An 18,928-nucleotide genomic window follows, 5' to 3' on the forward strand; every position below is an offset into this window, starting at 1 on the left:
AGTACGCGTGCCCATGTGCATGGGCGGCACTGAATTCGATGTTATTTTAAAACTCAGGGCGCCTGGGTGGCTCAGTCGGTTGAGTGTCTGCCTTCAGCTCAAGGGGTGATCCCAGGGCCTGGGATCAAGTCCCGCATCCTAGCTCAGTGGGGAGCCTGCTTCTCCCTCTCCCTCTCCCCCTGCTTGTGTTCCCTCTCTCGCTGTATCTCTCTCTGTCAAATAAATAAACAAATCTTAAATACATACAAACATACATACCACTTTCATTTTGCAGTTGACCGAATTTTAAATCCAGGATTCTTTGGCAAAGATCTCAGGAAAAGTTGTGTCTGAGCAAAGGCAGGCACTTTCCCAGAAAGAGCTATACTCCCAAAGGTCACGGTTGAAACTTTGCAGCGTGATCTTCAAAGCGTGGCCTCTGCTTTGTTCGCACAAGTGTGGCCCGGAAGGAGGGGCGGCGCCTGCTTCCAGGGGTGAACCGAGGGCTGACCGCGGCCCCCCACTGCAGGCTTCAAGCTGGGGAGGCCACAGGTCTTTATCTGTTCCTAGAAAGCTCTGTGACAGTGACAAACCATGCAAGGCTCCTAACGAAACCCCAGAGGCTCCTGGTGCCACACGGGAGAAACGCAGAGAGGGGTCTGGGGTCCGACGGGGAAGGCGAAGTCTCTGAGACGTGGTAGTTGCTGGGAGGGAGGGGGGTAGGTAGTCAACCTCAAAAATGGAATCTGGGCACCCGTGACCGGAAGAAATAAAGACAGCCTTCCAATAAATCAGCTGTGGCCAAGTACGTAAGATTTTTATTAAAAATTTAAAATCTCACCGTGGTCTTTAAGCCAACCAGATTTAGAGTTATGACTTCCTGCGCGAGGCCTTGTTAACCTAGAGTTTGGGGTCCGGCTATGTAGGCATTGGAGACCCGGCCGCTCCCTGGCCTGAGAATCCTGAGGGCCTGGGACCCCGGTGAGTGATCCGATCCGGCTTTGGGGGGGGGCGGGTCCGCGCCCCCAGCCATCGGATGCCGTCCCCACCCCACTGTGGTCCCACCCTGTGTTCCTGGGTCCTAGATGCCCTCCCTGCTCTTCTCCATCCCAGAGAGGCTGCCCAACCTCACCAAAGCTCTCCGAGCTTAAGCCTCTGTCATTGTCACATTAGTGACTCCGAGTTTCCCTTTGGCTGGGCAAATTTTTTCAGGCAGGTGAAGCTCCAAGTTCAGCCCCTGCGCTCAGGTTTCCAGCACGGGCGCCACTTCAGGCATCTGTCAACTCCTGTGTTTTATCATTAAAACTTCCATTTTCCTGGCTGGGGTTCAAGTCCTAACTCTCCACCCCCCCGCTTACTCACGCACGCCCTCCACGTGCAGAGTGGCAGGGCTAGGCTTGTACTTCCTGGGAGTAATGAGAGATTTAAATGAGTCCGTGTACAGTGGGGCGCCCAGCACCGAGCAGGCCCACAGGCATCTTTGCTGTGAGTACACCAATCTGTTCGTGCTGGGGAGGACAGAGGCGCGCAGTGGTGGAAAGTTCTCTTGGACGTTGAGGGCTGCAGACAGAGCCTAACGTGGCCCTCCCAGGTCAAAGAGAAGCAAGATGGCAACAATTATGCAGTAGCTGAGAAAACTGTGCCTAAGAATCAGTGAGATGCCCCTGGACAGCCTCAGTGGAACTTGGAGATGTCTCGAGCGGTGGCAGAGTCCGGCCTTGGGTTTTCTTTTTTTTTTTCATTTTTTTTTTTGAAGATTTTATTTATTTATTTGATAGAAAGAGAGATCACAAGTAGGCAGAGAGGCAGGCGGGGAGGGGGGGGAAGCAGGCACCCCGCTGAGCAGAGAGACCACTGCGGGGCTCGATCCCAGGACCCTGAGACTGTGACCTGAGCCAAAGGCAGAGGGTTAACCCACTGAGCCACCCAGGCAACCCCCAGCCTTGGGTTTTCTGAAACCGTGGCCCCACTTTGATGGCCCCACTGGACAGCAGGGCAATGCCTTTTGGGTTCCGGCCATCAAGGAGGCCTTCGAGGGATCCGCCAGCCCCGCCGAAGGCCCAGCTGCCCTCCTTCCTGGCAGAGCCTCCCTGATGCCAGCGCTGGCTGCGCGGTTTGGGGGGCCCCCGTGTACAATGGAAAAACGGGCCTCTTGTTCAGAAAGTAGGAAAAAGTGCCATTACAGACACTCACAAAGCTTTTCTCTACCTTCTAGAGCCTGACTGGATGCTTTTGGTTTGTTACTTAATGCTGTGTCCCCTTGGGCCTGAGGATACTCAGAGGACAAGTGTGGACTGTCAGATCCCCCTCTTGCCATAGTGGGGACCACGGTGCCCTGGCTGGGGGCTGGAAGTCAATCTCTCCTTCCCGTGGGCCTGCCGCCCCAGCCCACAGTGGATGGGGAACCCCAAGGGAATGCAACTTGGTGCCTGGATAGGGGGTTAGGCAAAGGGACGCCCCCACTGAGTCAAGCACACCATGGCTTAGGCAGCCCAGGGCAAAGACAGTTGCCACTGTGTCCCCCCTTAGACCTCTGCTGGGAACAGAGGGTTATAGCAACATACTAGCCTCCCCTACATCCCCCTGCCATCAGCATGACCGAGTCACCAGCCTGGGCTGAGGGCAGAGCAGGCTGGGGTGGGGAGGGGGAGGTCAGGTGGCAGGTAGCTGAGAACCTTCTAGTCCAGAGGCGGGGACTGCCTACAGCCCACACTTCCATTGTCCCGTCAGACTTCACTTATAAAACACAGACTCGTAGGTGAAATTATTAAGAATTTCAAGATAGTGACCTTGGAGCCTGAAACTAGATACAGGCCCTTCTGAGTTGACCTGGCTGCCCTGGGTATGTGCCCATGAAGCTGACCCTGACACCCAGCCCCTCGGGCTCCTTTGCCCTCTGTGCACATCATGGGCTACAAGTCTTTATGCTGTGAGCAGAGCTGCACAGAAGTGGAACTGAAAATGGCCTACTGATTCCGTCTTACTCCCAAGTCCCCACTCTCATGAGGGCCAGAAAAAGAAAAAAAAAAAAATTAAAACACCGTGAACTTGCTAATAAAAGCTAACTGTCTTTTCAGGCTTCAAAAACTCGCACTTTAATGCAAATGCATCAAGATAGTAGTTCAAGTACATTCAGGTTCAGGTTCCCTGTCAGGGCAGCTTCTCCTGCTTCTTCCCCAGAATTGGTCCAGGCTCCTGGCTCCTGCCTCTGAGGCATGGGGCTGAGGTAGTTCCTGGTGGCCTATCCTGGGACTCACTGAGCAGGCTGTCCGGCCTGGGTCTCAGGTTCCCACCCGTGTGCTTTGAAACCATAGCTTGGGCATTTCTTGGTTCTGGTCCCACGTTCATGCTGGGCCTTCCCACCAGTGTTCTGACCGGGGCGAAGGAGCCGGGGCCTCCTCTCAGATCTTCTGTCTCTTCCTACCTCCTGGGAACTTCCCCAAATCACATACATCCTCTGGTCCTGTCCCCTGCTTATGTCCACGTCCACTAGACTCAATTATCACTTCTTAAATCGATGCCTTTAGAATTTAGAAAGTCCCTTTCTTCTCTGAAACAAGCTCAGTTTCGAGGCTGTTGTCTCATGGGCTCAGAGTTGGTCTTAATACTCAAAAGGCAAAAAAGGTCATTTTTTTTTCACTTGTTACATTATTCTTATGGAAATCACATCCTCCTGAGGCAAACAGCTCCCTCTGGCTGAATAAGAGAAGGAAAAAGTATCAATATATTAAAAAATATATTCCCCTTTTACCTCTAGCACAGCATTTACCATGAATGGATATTGTTTTCTTATCTGTCTGTACAATAGAGTGTAGTTACATAAGGCAGGGGACAAATATCACTCATTTTCTGTATGAAGTGCCTAAATATTGTACCTGGCACTTTATAGGCTCTTAGAAATGGATAAATGGATGGATGGATGGATAAATGGATGGACGGATGGATGGTTGGTTGGTTGGGTGGCTGGCTGGCTGGATAGACGGATGGGTAGATAGATTAAAAAAATTCAAAACATATGCCTAGCAAATATCTACTTATATCTCATTGGCCAACATCATATCGTGCGCCACCAAGAGATGCAGGGGAGCCTAGGAATATAGTATTGTAGATGTGGTCATTTTCAGTGGAGCATATTATCATCCTGAACAAAATTACGGTTCTCTTGGTAAGGAAGAGGGGTACAGTGAATAGGGGGCATGCTACTGGCAGGAACAGTTAGAGGATTTGCATTTCAGCCAAACCTTGAAGGAGACGTAAGAGGAAAAGGGTGTTTTAAGCGGAGGAAACAGCCTGGCCAAAGGTAGGGAGGCCAGAGGGAACAGGGCAGGTGCAGGGAATGGCTCGCAGTAAGTCCTCTGTAAGTGTTAGTCCATCGCTGCTACTACGGGCAAGGGATTTGTGTTTTAGCCTAAACTAAATAAATACTGTCTTATAGAATGAGGTGTGAAAGACTAACTGTACGTGTGCGCTCTCCCCTTATTTTTGAACCTCGGCTCTAGCTGTGTTGCGTTCTTTTTGCTCCTTCTGGACATGCCTCGTGGGCGAGCTTCCAACCGGGACACCTTCAGACCTGTTGTGACACTCACACCCAAACCACCTTCCCACCTCCTGCCTCCCTGAGCTGCTCCGGGGGGGAGGGGTTGCTAATCTCCACAGAGCCAAGCAGGACCATTTCTGCCCCAGTCTTTGCTTGGGGACAGCCCACCTGGCTGGCCAGAGCTTCCTCTCAGTCATACTGCAGTGTGAGGCTTCCTCCTTCTCTCTCAGGTGTCACACCTGCCCTAGTGGGCTGAGGCTCTCTGACCTGCTCCCGTACCTTTTCCCCGTGGTCCCTCATGGACGCTTCCCCCAATAAATCTCTTGTGTATCTCACTCCATCCGGGCATGTTTCTTGGACGATCCAAACCAGCACAATGGGTTTGTCAACTTCTGCGTGTAATTCGGACCACCCTTGACACGTTGTTGGGTTCCTAAGAGTTCAGACCTCTTATGTCTTCTTGATGTTCCTTATAGGAACAATAGGCAACAATCCTGTTTATTCCTAACAGTACATTTTATCATTTTATTAAGAGGGTCTGTAGCCCTAAACAATATGTAGTATTGTTTTATATTTTTAAGCTTTACCTAAAAGTTATGATTCTGAAGTATGCTTCTGCAAGTTATGGTTTTAAGAAATATCCAAGGAGATACATTAGCTGAAGGTTCTTATTTTTATTTTTTATTAAGATATAATGTATTATTTGCCCCAGGGGTACAGGTCTGTGAATTGTCAGGCTTACACACTTCACAGCACTCACCATAGCACATACCCTCCCCAATGTCCATAACCCAACCACCCTCTCCCTACCCCCATACCCCCCAGCAACCCTCAGTTTATTTTATGAGATTAAGAGTCTCTTATGGTTTGTCTCCCTCCTGATCCCATCTTGTTTCATTTTTTCCTTCCCTACCCTCTACAACCCCCACCCCACCCTGCCTCTCAAATTCCTCATATCAGAGAGATCATATGATAATTTCTTTCTCTGATTGACTTATTTTGCTCAGCATAATACCCCCCAGTTCCATCCACGTCATTGCAAATGGCAAGATTTTGTTTCTTTTGATGGATGCATAGTATTCCATTGTGTATATATACCACCTCCTCTTTATCCATTTACCTGTTGATGGACATCTAGGTTCTTTCCATAGTTTGGCTATTGTGGACATTGCTGCTATAAACACTGGGGTGCATGTGCCCCTTCGGATCACTACATTTGTATCTTTAGGATAAATACCCAGTAGTGTGATTACTGGGTCATAGGGTAGCTCTATTTTCAACTTTTTGAGAAACCTCCATACTGTTTTCCAGATGGCTGTACCAGCTTGCGTTCCCACCAACAGTGTAGGAGGGCTCCCCTTTCTCCGCATCAACAGAAACATCTGTCGTTTCCTGACTTGTTAATTTTAGCCATTCTGACTGGTGTGAGGTGGTATCTCACTGTGGTTCTGATTTGTATTTCCCTGATGCCCAGTGATGTGGAGCACTTTTTCATGGGTCTTTTGGCCATCTGGATGTCTTCTTTGCAGAATTGTCTGCTCATGTCTTCTGCCCATTTCTTGTTTGGATTATTTGTTCTTTGGGTGTTGAGTTTGATAAGTTTTTTATAGATTTTGGATACCAGCCCTTTATCTGATATGTCATTTAGCTGCAGGTTATTTTTACTGCTCTATAGTCGTGGGTTATATGAATAAAATGCAATCAGTGGATCTTCTCTGCCACTGAAGGGCATTTAGCTCATCCCCATCTTTTCTCGATTACACGTAGTGCTGCTGTGAACATTCTCACACGTGGCATAGTGCTCCTGTGTACGTTTCCTTAGGATACTTTCCTAGAATTAAAACAGGAGGGTCCTAGCGTGTCACTACATGATGTCAAACTGCTCTCTAACTGGCTGGTCTCTCCTCTGTGTCTTTTAATCTCTCTGGAAGGTTCTCATCTATTTATCCCTCTACTTTGCGTTCTGGATATGTTTTTACACCTTCTAGTTCATCATTTCTCTCTTCATCCGTGTACCCTGCCATCAGACCTGTCTGTCCTCACGTTTACATCTTATTATGTCTATGGCCTTTCTAGAAGCTCTGTCTGGAGACCTGTTTGTTTTTTGATCTTCCATATGGACATGTTCAAATGTATGTGAAATTAGAGACAATAGGACAAAAGGCCCCGAGACGCTTCTTCTTCTTCACCCTCACCAGATATCCACCCACGGCCATTCCTACTGCACACATACTGCTCCCCAACTCTCAGACACCACGTCATTCCCAACGTAAATGTTGTCCAGATCTGTTCGTTCTCGCCTCCGTGATGTGTTGTTGTCTCCTTAAGCGTCTGACTCTTTCATCTCGGCCTTCTATCACGAGAAACATTCTGCATGTATGCTCTCCTGTGCAGGCTCTTCTGTCCTCTCGGTCTGAGCACGCCATCCTCATGTTTGCGGCACCTGCTGCCATGTCCAAGATGACCTCTTTCTTCACACATCCTGGGATTCGACGTTGTGAGCTCATCTTTGGAGGAGCGTGTTTCTTCTGGGGGATTTGGAGACTGCCACCTGAGTTGAAAGAGTGTCTCTCTACAGCCATTTTGCATCTGCTTTACCAGGTGGTCTGGGATTATCACCAGCTCGGGATCAATTTTTTTTCTCTTGATGTATGAATCCCAGACCATGCATGCAATATAAATTTAGACTTCCAACCCACTCAGAGCTCAGACAGGCAGTTTTCAGTTTCCAGAGGATGCTTTTTGAAGACCCCCACTACTCTTGCCCGTGCTGTGGCAGACAAGCTTCCTTGTGTCGGTGATGGGGTTTTCCTAGCCTGGCCTTTCCCTGGGTGATCAGCCCTTGGAGGGTCTCCAAGGAGCCTGGCTTCCCAAAGAGTCACAGTTTCAAGTCTCTCTGTGCTGTCAGCTGGCGATCTTACTTTCAATCTCTATGTTCATCTCCACGTGGCCAAAGCTGAGGGCCCTGGGTTATCAGCTCTGACATCCTCCCGCCCCTCTCTGGCCTCCCTCCTGGATTCAGCTGTGGGTCAAATCACACCCCACACACTTACAATCTGTGTGTGTGGTTATACCTTATCACACACTTCTGTCTTGGTAGGGAGAGTTTTTTTTTTTTTTTTTTTTTTACATGATCCTAGGCAAGATTTTCTCAGAACTGAGTTCCCTTTATTGTGAAAACTAGTTTCATTTCCTTTTCTTTTTTTTTTAAAAGGATTTTATTTATTTATTTGACAGATAGAGATCACAAGTAGGCAGAGAGGCAAGTAGAGAGAGAGGAGGGGGGAAACAGGCTCCCCGCCAAGCAGAGAGCCCGATGCGGGGCTTGATCCCAGGACCCTGAGATCATGACCCAAGCCAAAGGCAGAGACCCCAACCCACTGAGCCACCCAGGCACCCCTTGTTTTTTGTTTCTTACTTGGAATTAAAAATAATAATAACAGGGGTTCCTGGGTGGCCCAGTTGGTTGAGTGTCTGACTCCTGATTTCAGCTCAGGTCCTGATCTCAGGGTTGAGGACCCGAGCCCCTTTCAGGCTCCCCACTCAGAGGGGAGTCTGCTTGAGATTCTCCATCCCCCCTCTGTCCCTCCCCACCCCCACACTCCCCACTCACACTCACACACTCTCTCAAATAAATAAATAAATAAATAAATATATTTTTTAAAAGATACAATTACCATAGCATGATGCTCAGATCAGACCCACTGCCCCCAGAGCCCCAGCACAGGGACCCCCGTTCTCTCTGGTCTTTGCCTTGCTAAGGACTTTGGGTTTGAATGGGAGAGCTGTGCTACTGGCCACTGACCTGGTTTGCAATGACTGCTTTTTGGTCACCCTCCAGGGCCTTTGAGGACAGAGGTCCTGCCCTTTCATCGGTACAGACCAACTGTGAGGTTTGCTACATGAACTATATGGACGGGGCTCTGTGTCGCTCCCACATAGCAGAAACTTCGGAATTCTGGATTTGGCTGCGATGTGGCCTCTCTATCCGTTTTTCTTTGTAAATAGGCGACATTTATCTCTAATACTGATTTGTATCACTGCCACTAAATAGCCAGCCAGCGAAAAATGGCCTGAGTGTTCATAACCTAGTTCTCTTCCTGTCAAGGAATAAGAATCTAGGAGATGGACTAAACTCGCCCCTACCACCCCGCCACCTCCCACCCCTGCCGTGGCTGCCACAAATCTTGAACCCTTGTGGCTGGGCTCATCCCTTATGTCTTAGGCTCCACGAACGGGGCCAGGCTTGCTCCTTTGAATCCCTCACTGGACTGCCACCAAGCTGATGGGAGGCATAATTGGGCTGGGCTGGGCTGGGCCCCTGTCAAAAACCCTGCTCAGGATATTTCCTTTTGGGGCTGATGAAAAATATTGTAAAATTAGATCATAGGGATAGGTGCCCAATTCTGTAAATATACTAAAACTTATTGAATTGTACAATTTAAGCTGGTGAACTTTCTTTCTTTCTTTCTTTCTTTTTTTTTTTGAAGATTTTACTTATTTATTTGAGAGAGCATGAGCACGGAGAGGGAGAAGCAGACTCCCTGTTGAGTAGGGAGCCCTGTTCTGGGCTCAACGCAGGGCTCAATCCCAGGACCCTGAGATCATGACCTGAGCAGAAGGCAGAGGCTCAACCCACTGAGCCACCGAGGCTCCCCAAGGCTATTTATTTTTTAAGTGCCTGAAATTATATGAGGGGGGAAACCCTGCACCCAAGCCCTGCTGTGGCGGGTCCTCCACATGACCTTAACCTTCAGCCCAATCAAGCTCCCACCATTCCTCTCGTGCACTCTGCTGTTCCATGCGCCCATGATTTTGCACAGACTGTCCCCTCCATGGGGGCCACCCCTCCCACCCTAGTTCATCTGTGCAGTGGGCCTGTGGCTTCGCCTTCTTCCAGAGCAGCTCTCTGACCCTCTGAGTCTCTGGTACCCCAGCTCACCTCTGCCACGGCTCTGGTCACATCGAACCGATGCCTCCAGTCTATGAGTCTGCCTCTCAGAGTCCCGTCTTGGAGCCTGGCCCCTCAAACGTGCTCCGTGGAGGCTTCAGCTAGATGCAACAGGCCTCACGGGTCTGCCCATGAAATCTGAGTCCTCTGCGCAGCGGGTGATGGGCTGAGCTCACGGGCAGCTACTGAGGACGGGGGTAAAACTCCCTCTGCACCTTCCTGTTTAGCTTCCCCCTAAACCTCTGCTTTAGCAGTTTGAAAAGAACCACCTTCCTCGTCTTCCTGGGAGGCTCCTCTGCTTGAGGTAGGGACTAGGGGATGGTGTGGAGTAACTGAATGAGAGAGGGGAAAGGCCAATTAACATTCAGCTAAGAGAGGAAATGATTTCTCCTATCAGCAATAAAAACTGACAGCTCTATCAGAAAATGAGCCAGGGGAGCCGCAGAGCCCGGCGAGGCAGGTGGGGAGGGGAGGCGGCGGTGGGCCTAGCCCCCCTGGTAAGGATGGCTGAGGGCAGAGACCACTGCAGGGGGTCAGGGAAGGGTTTGGGCGTCCAGGGGAGCTGCCTTGGGAGGTGCACCGTGTGCTGGCTCCTTGCCTCCCCACTCTGATCCAGCCCCCAGGCAAGAAGACGAACAGTGTTCGGGTTTTATAGGGAAACTCCGAGCTCTGGCTCTCCTAGCACCTTCTCCCTGTGCACTCGTTTCTTCTGACCTTATCATAAAAGGAAGCCACGTGATGTCTATTTATGGTAGCGGTGTGGTCCGGGGAGAGGAGGCTGGCAGTCCGTGAATTCCAAGGGCTGATGAAATTGCTCCAGCCCTCTCGATCTCTCCATGCCAGGAATGAATAAACGGGCGTGGGGGCAGGGCGGTGGGCTCCAGCCCCGGTGGTAGCCGACAGAAAAGTTCCTTCCCGAGCGCTACATTGGTAATTTGTCCTATAAATCAGAGCTTATAAACCAGAGAGGAGTTAATAGGACTCAAGTTCAGTAGCTTGCATGGGAGAGGAAGTGCAGAGAGCAAAGATGGGGAAAAGCCCCTCCTTTGGCCTGGGAGGGAAGCTGTTTCTCATTGAAAGGTACAACCATTTCAACTTCCTATTTTGAATGTAATGCATTGGGCTAGAAAAGAGGAGGTCAATGGAACAGATACAGATACAGCGACACAGAGGAGATCTAAGACGAGAGCAGGTCGTTTTAATTGCGAGCTGGACAGAGCAGACGTTTGGGGTTGTGTTTTGTGTATGGCTCTGGACCCGGTCCTCCCTGATATACAAAAATGAAGCACAAAGACCAGAGAATGAGACTCCGGGCCATGGAGCATGAGCTTCTTCCCAGGGCATCCACGTGCCCATGGTGGGAAGGTAGGAAGCAGAAACAGTCTGGGGAGACCGTTCAGGGATTCTCCGTCCTCCAGATGTTTGCCTTCAGCAGACGTCAGTGGGGAGAGAGCCAAGGTCCGGGCAGGAACCGTCAGAAACGGGAGCTCTGAAGTGTGCTTGTCCGCGTCACTCCCCAGGGCTTTTGAACTGGGAGTTCTGGTCAGCTCTCGTGTCCAGAATGTTCTTCTCCTTCTCTTTTAAAGTGTTCTCAGTGTAGTAGGTATAACAAGGCAATAAACTTAGAGCCTTTAATACCCAAGAATGGCTTCTGGATAAAATCAGCAAGTTCAAGTACGTTCATTGATACGTATGATTACCAGGCATCTCTGAAGGTGCACTGGCTGATTTGGGGGGTTAATGGCAAAGACATACTAGCTGTTGTTACCACGTGCATTCCAAACTATTAATGGCTTAATTCAAAAGGCATGTGTCTTGCCCATTTAACAGACTAATACGAGTGATCGTGGTTGGTGCGAGGCTTTTCTCCAAGACACAGTAATTCAGGGACCTATATTCCGTCCATCTTTTGGCTCCACCCCTGAAGGATTTGTCATCATTGCTTGCCTCTGTCAGTGGAAAGGGAGAGTATGGACAAAGAATATTTCTTTCTTCTTCTTCTTCTTTTTTTTTTTTAGATTTTATTTATTTATTTGACAGAGGGAAAGAGAGATCGATCACAAGTGGGCAGAGAGGCAGGCGGAGAGAGAGGGGGAAGCAGGCTCCCCACCGAGCAGAGAGCCCGATGCGGGGCTCAATCCCAGGACCGTGAGATCATGACCTGAGCCAAAGGTAGAGGCTTAACCCACTGAGCCACGCAGGCGCCGCAAGAATATTTATTTCTTAACTGCATTGGCTTGGAAGAAACACACAGTGCGTCTCACACTCCATTGGCAAGAACTGTTCATCTTGCCCAGGGCAAGGACAACGTGGAAACATGGCTGGACAGCCGCTTCCTGGCAGCACCTCTGTGCTGTTGAGGGCTGGAGTGTGACTTTTGGTAGATCCTGTCTTTGTCTTCTCGAGACATCTCTCGGTACCACCTCCCAAAATCACCTGCTACGCAGTACTGAAAATGAAAATATAGAGCCATTTGTGGGATGCAGGTAAAGTAGAGCTGGAAGGGAAATACAGAGCACCAAGAGTTTACGTCTGAAAAGAAGAAGGTCTCAAATCAATAACCTAAATTCCCACTGCAAGAAACCAGATTAAAAAAAAAAAAAAGAATAAAATAAATCCAAGGCAAGCAGTAGGATGGAAAGATAAAGAGGAGAAATCAATGAAATTGAAAACAGGAAAACAGACAAAATCAATGAAACAAAAACTGGTTCTTTGGGAAAAAAAAATAAAATTTGATAAACCTCCAAAATGACCACAATGTGAAAAGAGAGAAAACATAAATCACCAATATCAGGAATGAAATAAGGAGTATCGGGGCGCCTGGATGGCTCAGTTAGTCAAGTGTCTGCCTTTGGCTCAGGTCATGATCCTAGAGCCCTGGGATCAAAAGTCTCTGCCCTGCTCGTGCCCTCTCACTCACCTTCTTGCTCTCTCAAAAAGGAAAAAAAAAAAGAAAGAAAGAAAGAAAGAAAGAAAGAAAGAAAGAAAGAAAGAAAGAAACACGGAGTATCACTACAGATCCTACAGCCATTAAAAGGATAATAAAAGAATGCTATGAACAACTTTACACTACTGACTTGATCATTTAAATGGAATGAACCAACTCCTTAAAGTCACAGACCACCAAAACTCAATCATGATGAGATACATAATCTGAAAAGTCCTATAACTACTATGGAAATTGAATTCATAATTTCAGATCTCCTATAAAAAAATGTCTACAGAGTCACCTGGCTGGCTCAGTTGGAAGAACATATGATTCTTTTTTTTTTTTTTTAAAGATTTTATTTATTTATTTGACAGAGAGAGATCACAAGTAGGCAGAGAGGCAGGCAGAGAGAGAGAGGAGGAAGCAGGCTCCCTGCTGAGCAGAGAGCCCGATGCAGGACTCGATCCCAGGACACTGAGATCATGACCTGAGCCGAAGGCAGCAGCTTAACCCACTGAGCCACCCAGGTGCCCCAGAACATATGATTCTTGATCTGAGGTCAGGAGTTGGAGCACCATGTAGGTTGTAGAGATAACTAAAAAAATAATAAACTTTAAAAGATCTCTTTAGGGGCGCCTGGGTGGCTCAGTGGGTTAAGCCGCTGCCTTCGGCTCAGGTCATGATCTCAGGGTCCTGGGATCGAGTCCCGCATCGGGCTCTCTGCTCGGCAGGGAGCCTGCTTCCCTCTCTCTCTCTCTCTCTGCCTGCCTCTCCGTCTACTTGTGATCTCTGTCTGTCAAATAAATAAATAAAATCTTAAAAAAAAAAAATCTCTTTAGGGGCACCTGGGTAGCTCAGTCGATTAAGCGTCTGCCTTTGGCTCAGGTCATGGTCCCAGGACCTTGGGGTGAGCCCCACTGCCTGCTCAGTGGGGAGTCTGCTTCTCCCTCTGCCCCTCCCCGTGTTCGTGTTCTCTTTCTTTCTCTCTCAAATATCTAAATAAAATATATTTTTTTAAAAAAGTCTATGTCCAGGGGCACCTATGTGGCTCAATGGGTTAAAGCCTCTGCCTTCAGCTCAGGTCATGATCCCAGGGTCCTGGGATTGAGCCCCACATCGGGCTCTCTGCTCAGCAGGGAGCCTGCTTCCTCCTCTCTCTCTCTCTCTCTGCCTGCCTCTCTGCCTACTTGTGATCTCTGTTAAATAAATAAAATCTTTAAAAAAAAAAGTCTATGTCCAGGGTGGGTTCAAAGAGAATTATACCAAACATTTAAGGAAAAATTGGCACCTATATTACACAATCTGTTCCCAAAAATGAGAGGGAAGGATACTTCTCAACTTATTTTATGAATCCAGTATTACCCTGATATCAAAATCAGAAAAGACAGCGTGAAGAAAACCATAGACTGATAGTTCTCATGAACTTGGAAAGATCCTCAGTGAAATTCTGACAAATCAAATTCAGCAGTACATAAAAAAGAATTACGTACCGTACATAACCAGGTGGGTCACAATCTACGTGTGTGAGGCTGCATCAATATTAAAAAATCGATTAATGTAACTCACCAGATCAACAGGCTAAAGAAGAAAAAGGATATGATCCTATCACTTAATACAGAAAAAGAATTTTTTACAAAATCTAACACCCATTCATGGTTTAAAATAACCCCCAAACTTTCAACAACCTGAGAATAGGAGGAATAATTTGATAAAGAGCATCTACAAAAAATCAATAGCTAGGGGCGCCTGGGTGGCTCAGTGGGTTAAGGCCTCTGCCTTCAGCTCAGGTCATGATCCCAGGGTCCTGGGATCCAGCCCCACATTGGGCTCTCCACTCGGTGGGGAGCCTGCTTCCCCACCCTGCCACCTACCCCTCTGTCTACTTGTGATCTCTGTCTGTCAAATAAATCAATAAAATTTAAAAAAATAGATAGCTAATATTCCCACAAGTTTTGATATGTCACATTTTCCTTTTCAGTCAATTCACAATACTTTTTAATTTCCCTTTGACTTTCTTTTTGATCCTTGGATTATCTAGAATTGTGTTATTTAATTTTCAGACTTTTTTTTTTAAGATTTTATTTATTTATTTGACAGACACACAGAGAGAGAGAGGGAACACAAGCAAGGGGTATGGGAGAAGGAGAAACAGGCTTCCTGCTGACCTGGGAGCCTGATGTGGGGCTCAATCCCAGGACTCTGAAACCATGACCTGAGCAGAAGGCAGAGGCTCAACCCCCTGAGCCACCCAGGTGCCCCAACTTACTGGTTTTCTTTCTTTCTTTCTTTTTAAAATATTTATTAATTTATTTATTTGACAGAGATCACCAGTAGGCAGAGGCAGGCAGAGAAAGAGGAGGAAGCAGGCTCCCTGCAGAGCAGAGAGTCTGATGCGGGGCTCGATCCCAGGATCCTGGGATCATGACCTGAGCTGAAGGCAGAGGCTTTAACCCACTGAGCCACCCAGGTGCCCCCAACTTACTGGTTTTCTGTCCACTTGTTTTATCAATTATTGAAGGAAGGATATTGAAATCTTCCACTATAATTGTCAATTCGTGTATTTCTTTTTGCAGATCAGGTTTTGCTTTAAGCATTTTGAAGCTGTTATTACGTGCTTAACCATTTAGAATTGTTACGTCCTCTCTTTTAAAAATATTTTATTTATTATTTGAGAAAGAGAGTGGGAGTGCATGAGTGGGGAGTAGGGGCAGAGGAAGAGGAAGAAGCAGAAGCAGACTTCCTGCTGAGCAGGGAGCCTGATGTGGGGTTTGATCCCAAGATCCCAAGATCAGGACCTGAGCTGAAGGCAGGTGCTTAAACTGAGATACCCAGGTGCCCCCTGTTATGTCCTCTTGATGAATTGGCCCCTTTGTCATTATTATATACCCTTTTTATCATTATAATATATTTTATTGTAAAATCTACTAGGTCTGATATTAATATAGTCTCTCCAGCTTTTTGTTTTGATTAATGATAGCACCATATTTTTCCATTCTACTACTTTTAATCTATTGTGTCTTTATTTTGAAGTGTGTGTTACAGGGTGTGCATGCATGTGCAAGCAGAGTGGGGGGGGGAGAGGGAGAGGAAGAGAAAGAATCCTTTTTTTTTTTTTTTAGATTTTATTTATTTATTTGACAGGGAGAAATCACAAGTAGATGGAGAGGCAGGCAGAGAGAGAGAGAGAGAGGGAAGCAGGCTCCCTGCCAAGCAGAGAGCCCGATGCGGGGCTCAATCCCAGGACCCTGAGATCATGACCTGAGCCGAAGGCAGCGGCTTAACCCACTGAGCCACCCAGGCGCCCAGAAAGAATCCTTTTTTAAAAATTATTTTTATTAACATATAATGTATTATTTGCCCCAGGGGTACAGGTCTGTGAATCATCAGGCTTACACATTTCACAGCACTCACCATAGCACATACCCTCCCCAATGTCCATAACCCAACCACCCTATCCCTCCCCACCTCCCCCCAGCAACCCTCAGTTTGTTTTGTGAGATTAAGAGTGAGAGAGAGAGAATCTTAAGTAGGCTCCACACCCAGCATGGAATCCAACTTGGGGCTCAGTTTCACAACCCTGAGATCATGACCTGAGTCAAAATCAAGAGTCAGATTTTTTTTTTTAAGAGCTCTTTCTTTCTTTCTTTCTTTTAAATTTGTTCATTTATTTATTTGAGAGAGAGAAAGAGCAGGAACAGAGGGAGAGGCAGAGGGAGAAGCAGACTCCTCGCTGAGCTGGGAGCCCGATGTGGGACTCAGTCTCGGGAACTGGGGATCATGACCTGAGCCAAAGGCAGACACTTAACCATCTGAACCATCAAGGTGCCCCTGAAGTGTGTTTCTTATAGACAGCATGCAGCTGAGTCTTGCTTTTTTATTCAGTCTGACACTCACTGCCTTTAAATTTGAATATTTAAGCCACTTATATTTAAATATGGCCATTGTTATAAAGGTTTAAATCTAACATTCTGCTATTAATTTCCTATTTGTCTTATTGTTTTTTTCCTTTTGGCCTAATTGAATATTTTGACGTTTCTATTGTATCTCATTTGTTGGCTTATTATAAATTTTATTATTGTAATGGTTGCTGTAGGGTTTATAGTACAACTTAAATTAATCAGTCTATCTTGGGGCACCTGGGGTGATTAGTCAGAGGAGTGTGTGACATTTGGTCTTGGGGTCATGAGTTTGAGCCCCATGATTGGTGTAAAGGTTACTAAAAAATATAAATAAACAAGAAGGAAATCACAATCTACCTTTAAGTGATAATATACTGCTTGGTGGAAACTATAAAAGCCTTACAATAGTTCCTATATTTCTCCCCTCCTATCTATTAAAAACACCTTGAGTCTCAGCATTACTGACAATTCCAGGAGTGCTAAAGCTGTTCTAGATTTCCCCCTTCCCATGTTTGTATCTCCCTTCTCTGATAGACAGAAATTGGGTTCCCTTATTTCCTCTGTTTGACATTTACCTCCAGACCTTGTGGGCTGCCATTCACCTGAGTGTGTGACCCCACAAACTCATTAGGGGTCTACCAGGTCCTAACAGCCTACAAAAAAGGGGAAAAACCAGTGAGTATTTTCTAAAGCAGAGAATAAAAGAAAAGAGGAAGAGCTACAGTAGTCTATCAGACCTCTCTTGCTTGCTTGACCAGATTTTCCTGGCTCATCCTGTCCTTTTTGCCTGGACTTGGAATCAACCAAGAAGCCCTAGCTCCTTTTAGTGGAAAATGGTGTTTAAAGACCACAATCTTGGAGTCAAGTGTTTTGTCACTGCTTGATTATTAGTTTTTAAGTGCCTTTAGTGGCTAGAGCTGGGAAATACCTTTCATTTTTTTTTTTTTTTAAAGATTTTATTTATTTATTTATTTTACAGAGAGAAATCACAAGTAGATGGAGAGGCAGGCAGAGAGAGAGAGAGAGAGAGGGAAGCAGGCTCCCTGCTGAGCAGAGAGCCCGATGCGGGGCTCGATCCCAGGACCCTGAGATCATGACCTGAGCCGAAGGCAGCGGCTTAACCCACTGAGCCACCCAGGCGCCCCAATACCTTTCATTTTAAAGAGAAAATGTGGAGTGCCTGGCTGGCTCAGTCAGTAGAGTGTGGAATTCCTGATCTCAGGGTTGTGAGTTTGAGCCCCACGTTGGGTATAGACATTAGTTAAAAATAAAATATATTTGGGGGACGCCTGGGTGGCTCAGTTGGTTAAGCAGCTGCCTTCGGCTCAGGTCATGATCCCAGCGTCCTGGGATCGAGTCCCACGTCGGGCTCCTTGCTCAGCAGGGAGCCTGCTTCTCCCTCTGCCTCTAGCCTGCCACTCCGTCTGCCTGTGCTTACTCTCTCCCCACCTCTCTCTCTGATAAATAAATAAAATCTTAAAAAAAAAAAAAAAAAAAAAAAAAAAAGTATGTTAAAAATAAAATATATTTGGGAGGTAAGTGGAGGGATGGGGTAGTTGGGTGATGGGCATTAAGGTGGGTACTTGTAGTGAGCTCTGGGTATTATATGCAACTGATGAGTTACAAAATTCTACCTCTGAAACTAATAATATACTATATGTTAATTAATTTAATTTAATTTTTAAAAAGAAATAAAATATTTTTAAATTAAATAAATAAATAAGAGATGCACCATGTGTTTATGTTCATATTGCCAGCTTAAATTTAGGATTATAGGGTTTTTACTTATCTTCTTTGATTTGATTCTTTTTTTCTTTTCTTTTTTCTCTTCTGCTGAAAATCTTGGTTCCTAAGAACATTAACATATGACTTATTTGTTTTATCCCTATGCATAATTATATTGTTATAAACATAATATAGTGTATATTAAATTATATTATGTATTTTGGAAAAATACCAATAGTGTTGCTAACAATATAACTACTAAAAGATTTATTTCCTCTTTTTATTTATTTGTATATATATATATATATATATATATATATATATTTTAAAGATTTTTATTTATTTATTTGACAGACAGAGATCACAAATAGGCAGAGCAGCAGGCGGGGGGGTTGGGGAGCAGGCTCCCTGCTGAGCAGAGAGCCCGACGTGGGGCTCGATCCCAGGACCCTGAGATCGTGACCTGGGCCGAAGGCAGAGGCTTAACCCACTGAGCCATGCAGGCACCCCTATTTAATTTTTTTTTAAAGATTTTATTTATTTGACAGACAGGGATAACAAGTAGGCAGAGAGGGAGTAGGGGAAGCAGGCTCTCTGCTGAGCAGGGAGCCCCACGTGGTGCTCCATCCCAGGACCCTGAGATCACGACCTGAGCTGCCCAGGTGCCCCTATTTATTTAATTTTTTGATTTTATTTATCTATTTGTCAGAGAGAGAGAAAGAGAGAGCGCACAAGCATGGGGGCAGCAGGCAGAGGGAGAAGCAGGCTCCCCGCTGAGCGAGGAGCCTGATGTGGGACTTGGGATCATGACCTAAGCCAAAGGCAGATGCTTAACCGACTGAGGCACCCATGTGGCCCTGATCCTTTTATTTTAAATTTTTCTTTATTTAATTTATTTTTAAGTTTAT

Source organism: Mustela erminea, chromosome 6 (genome assembly GCF_009829155.1).
Source record: "Mustela erminea isolate mMusErm1 chromosome 6, mMusErm1.Pri, whole genome shotgun sequence".
In the NCBI taxonomy this organism is placed as follows: Eukaryota; Metazoa; Chordata; class Mammalia; order Carnivora; family Mustelidae; genus Mustela; species Mustela erminea.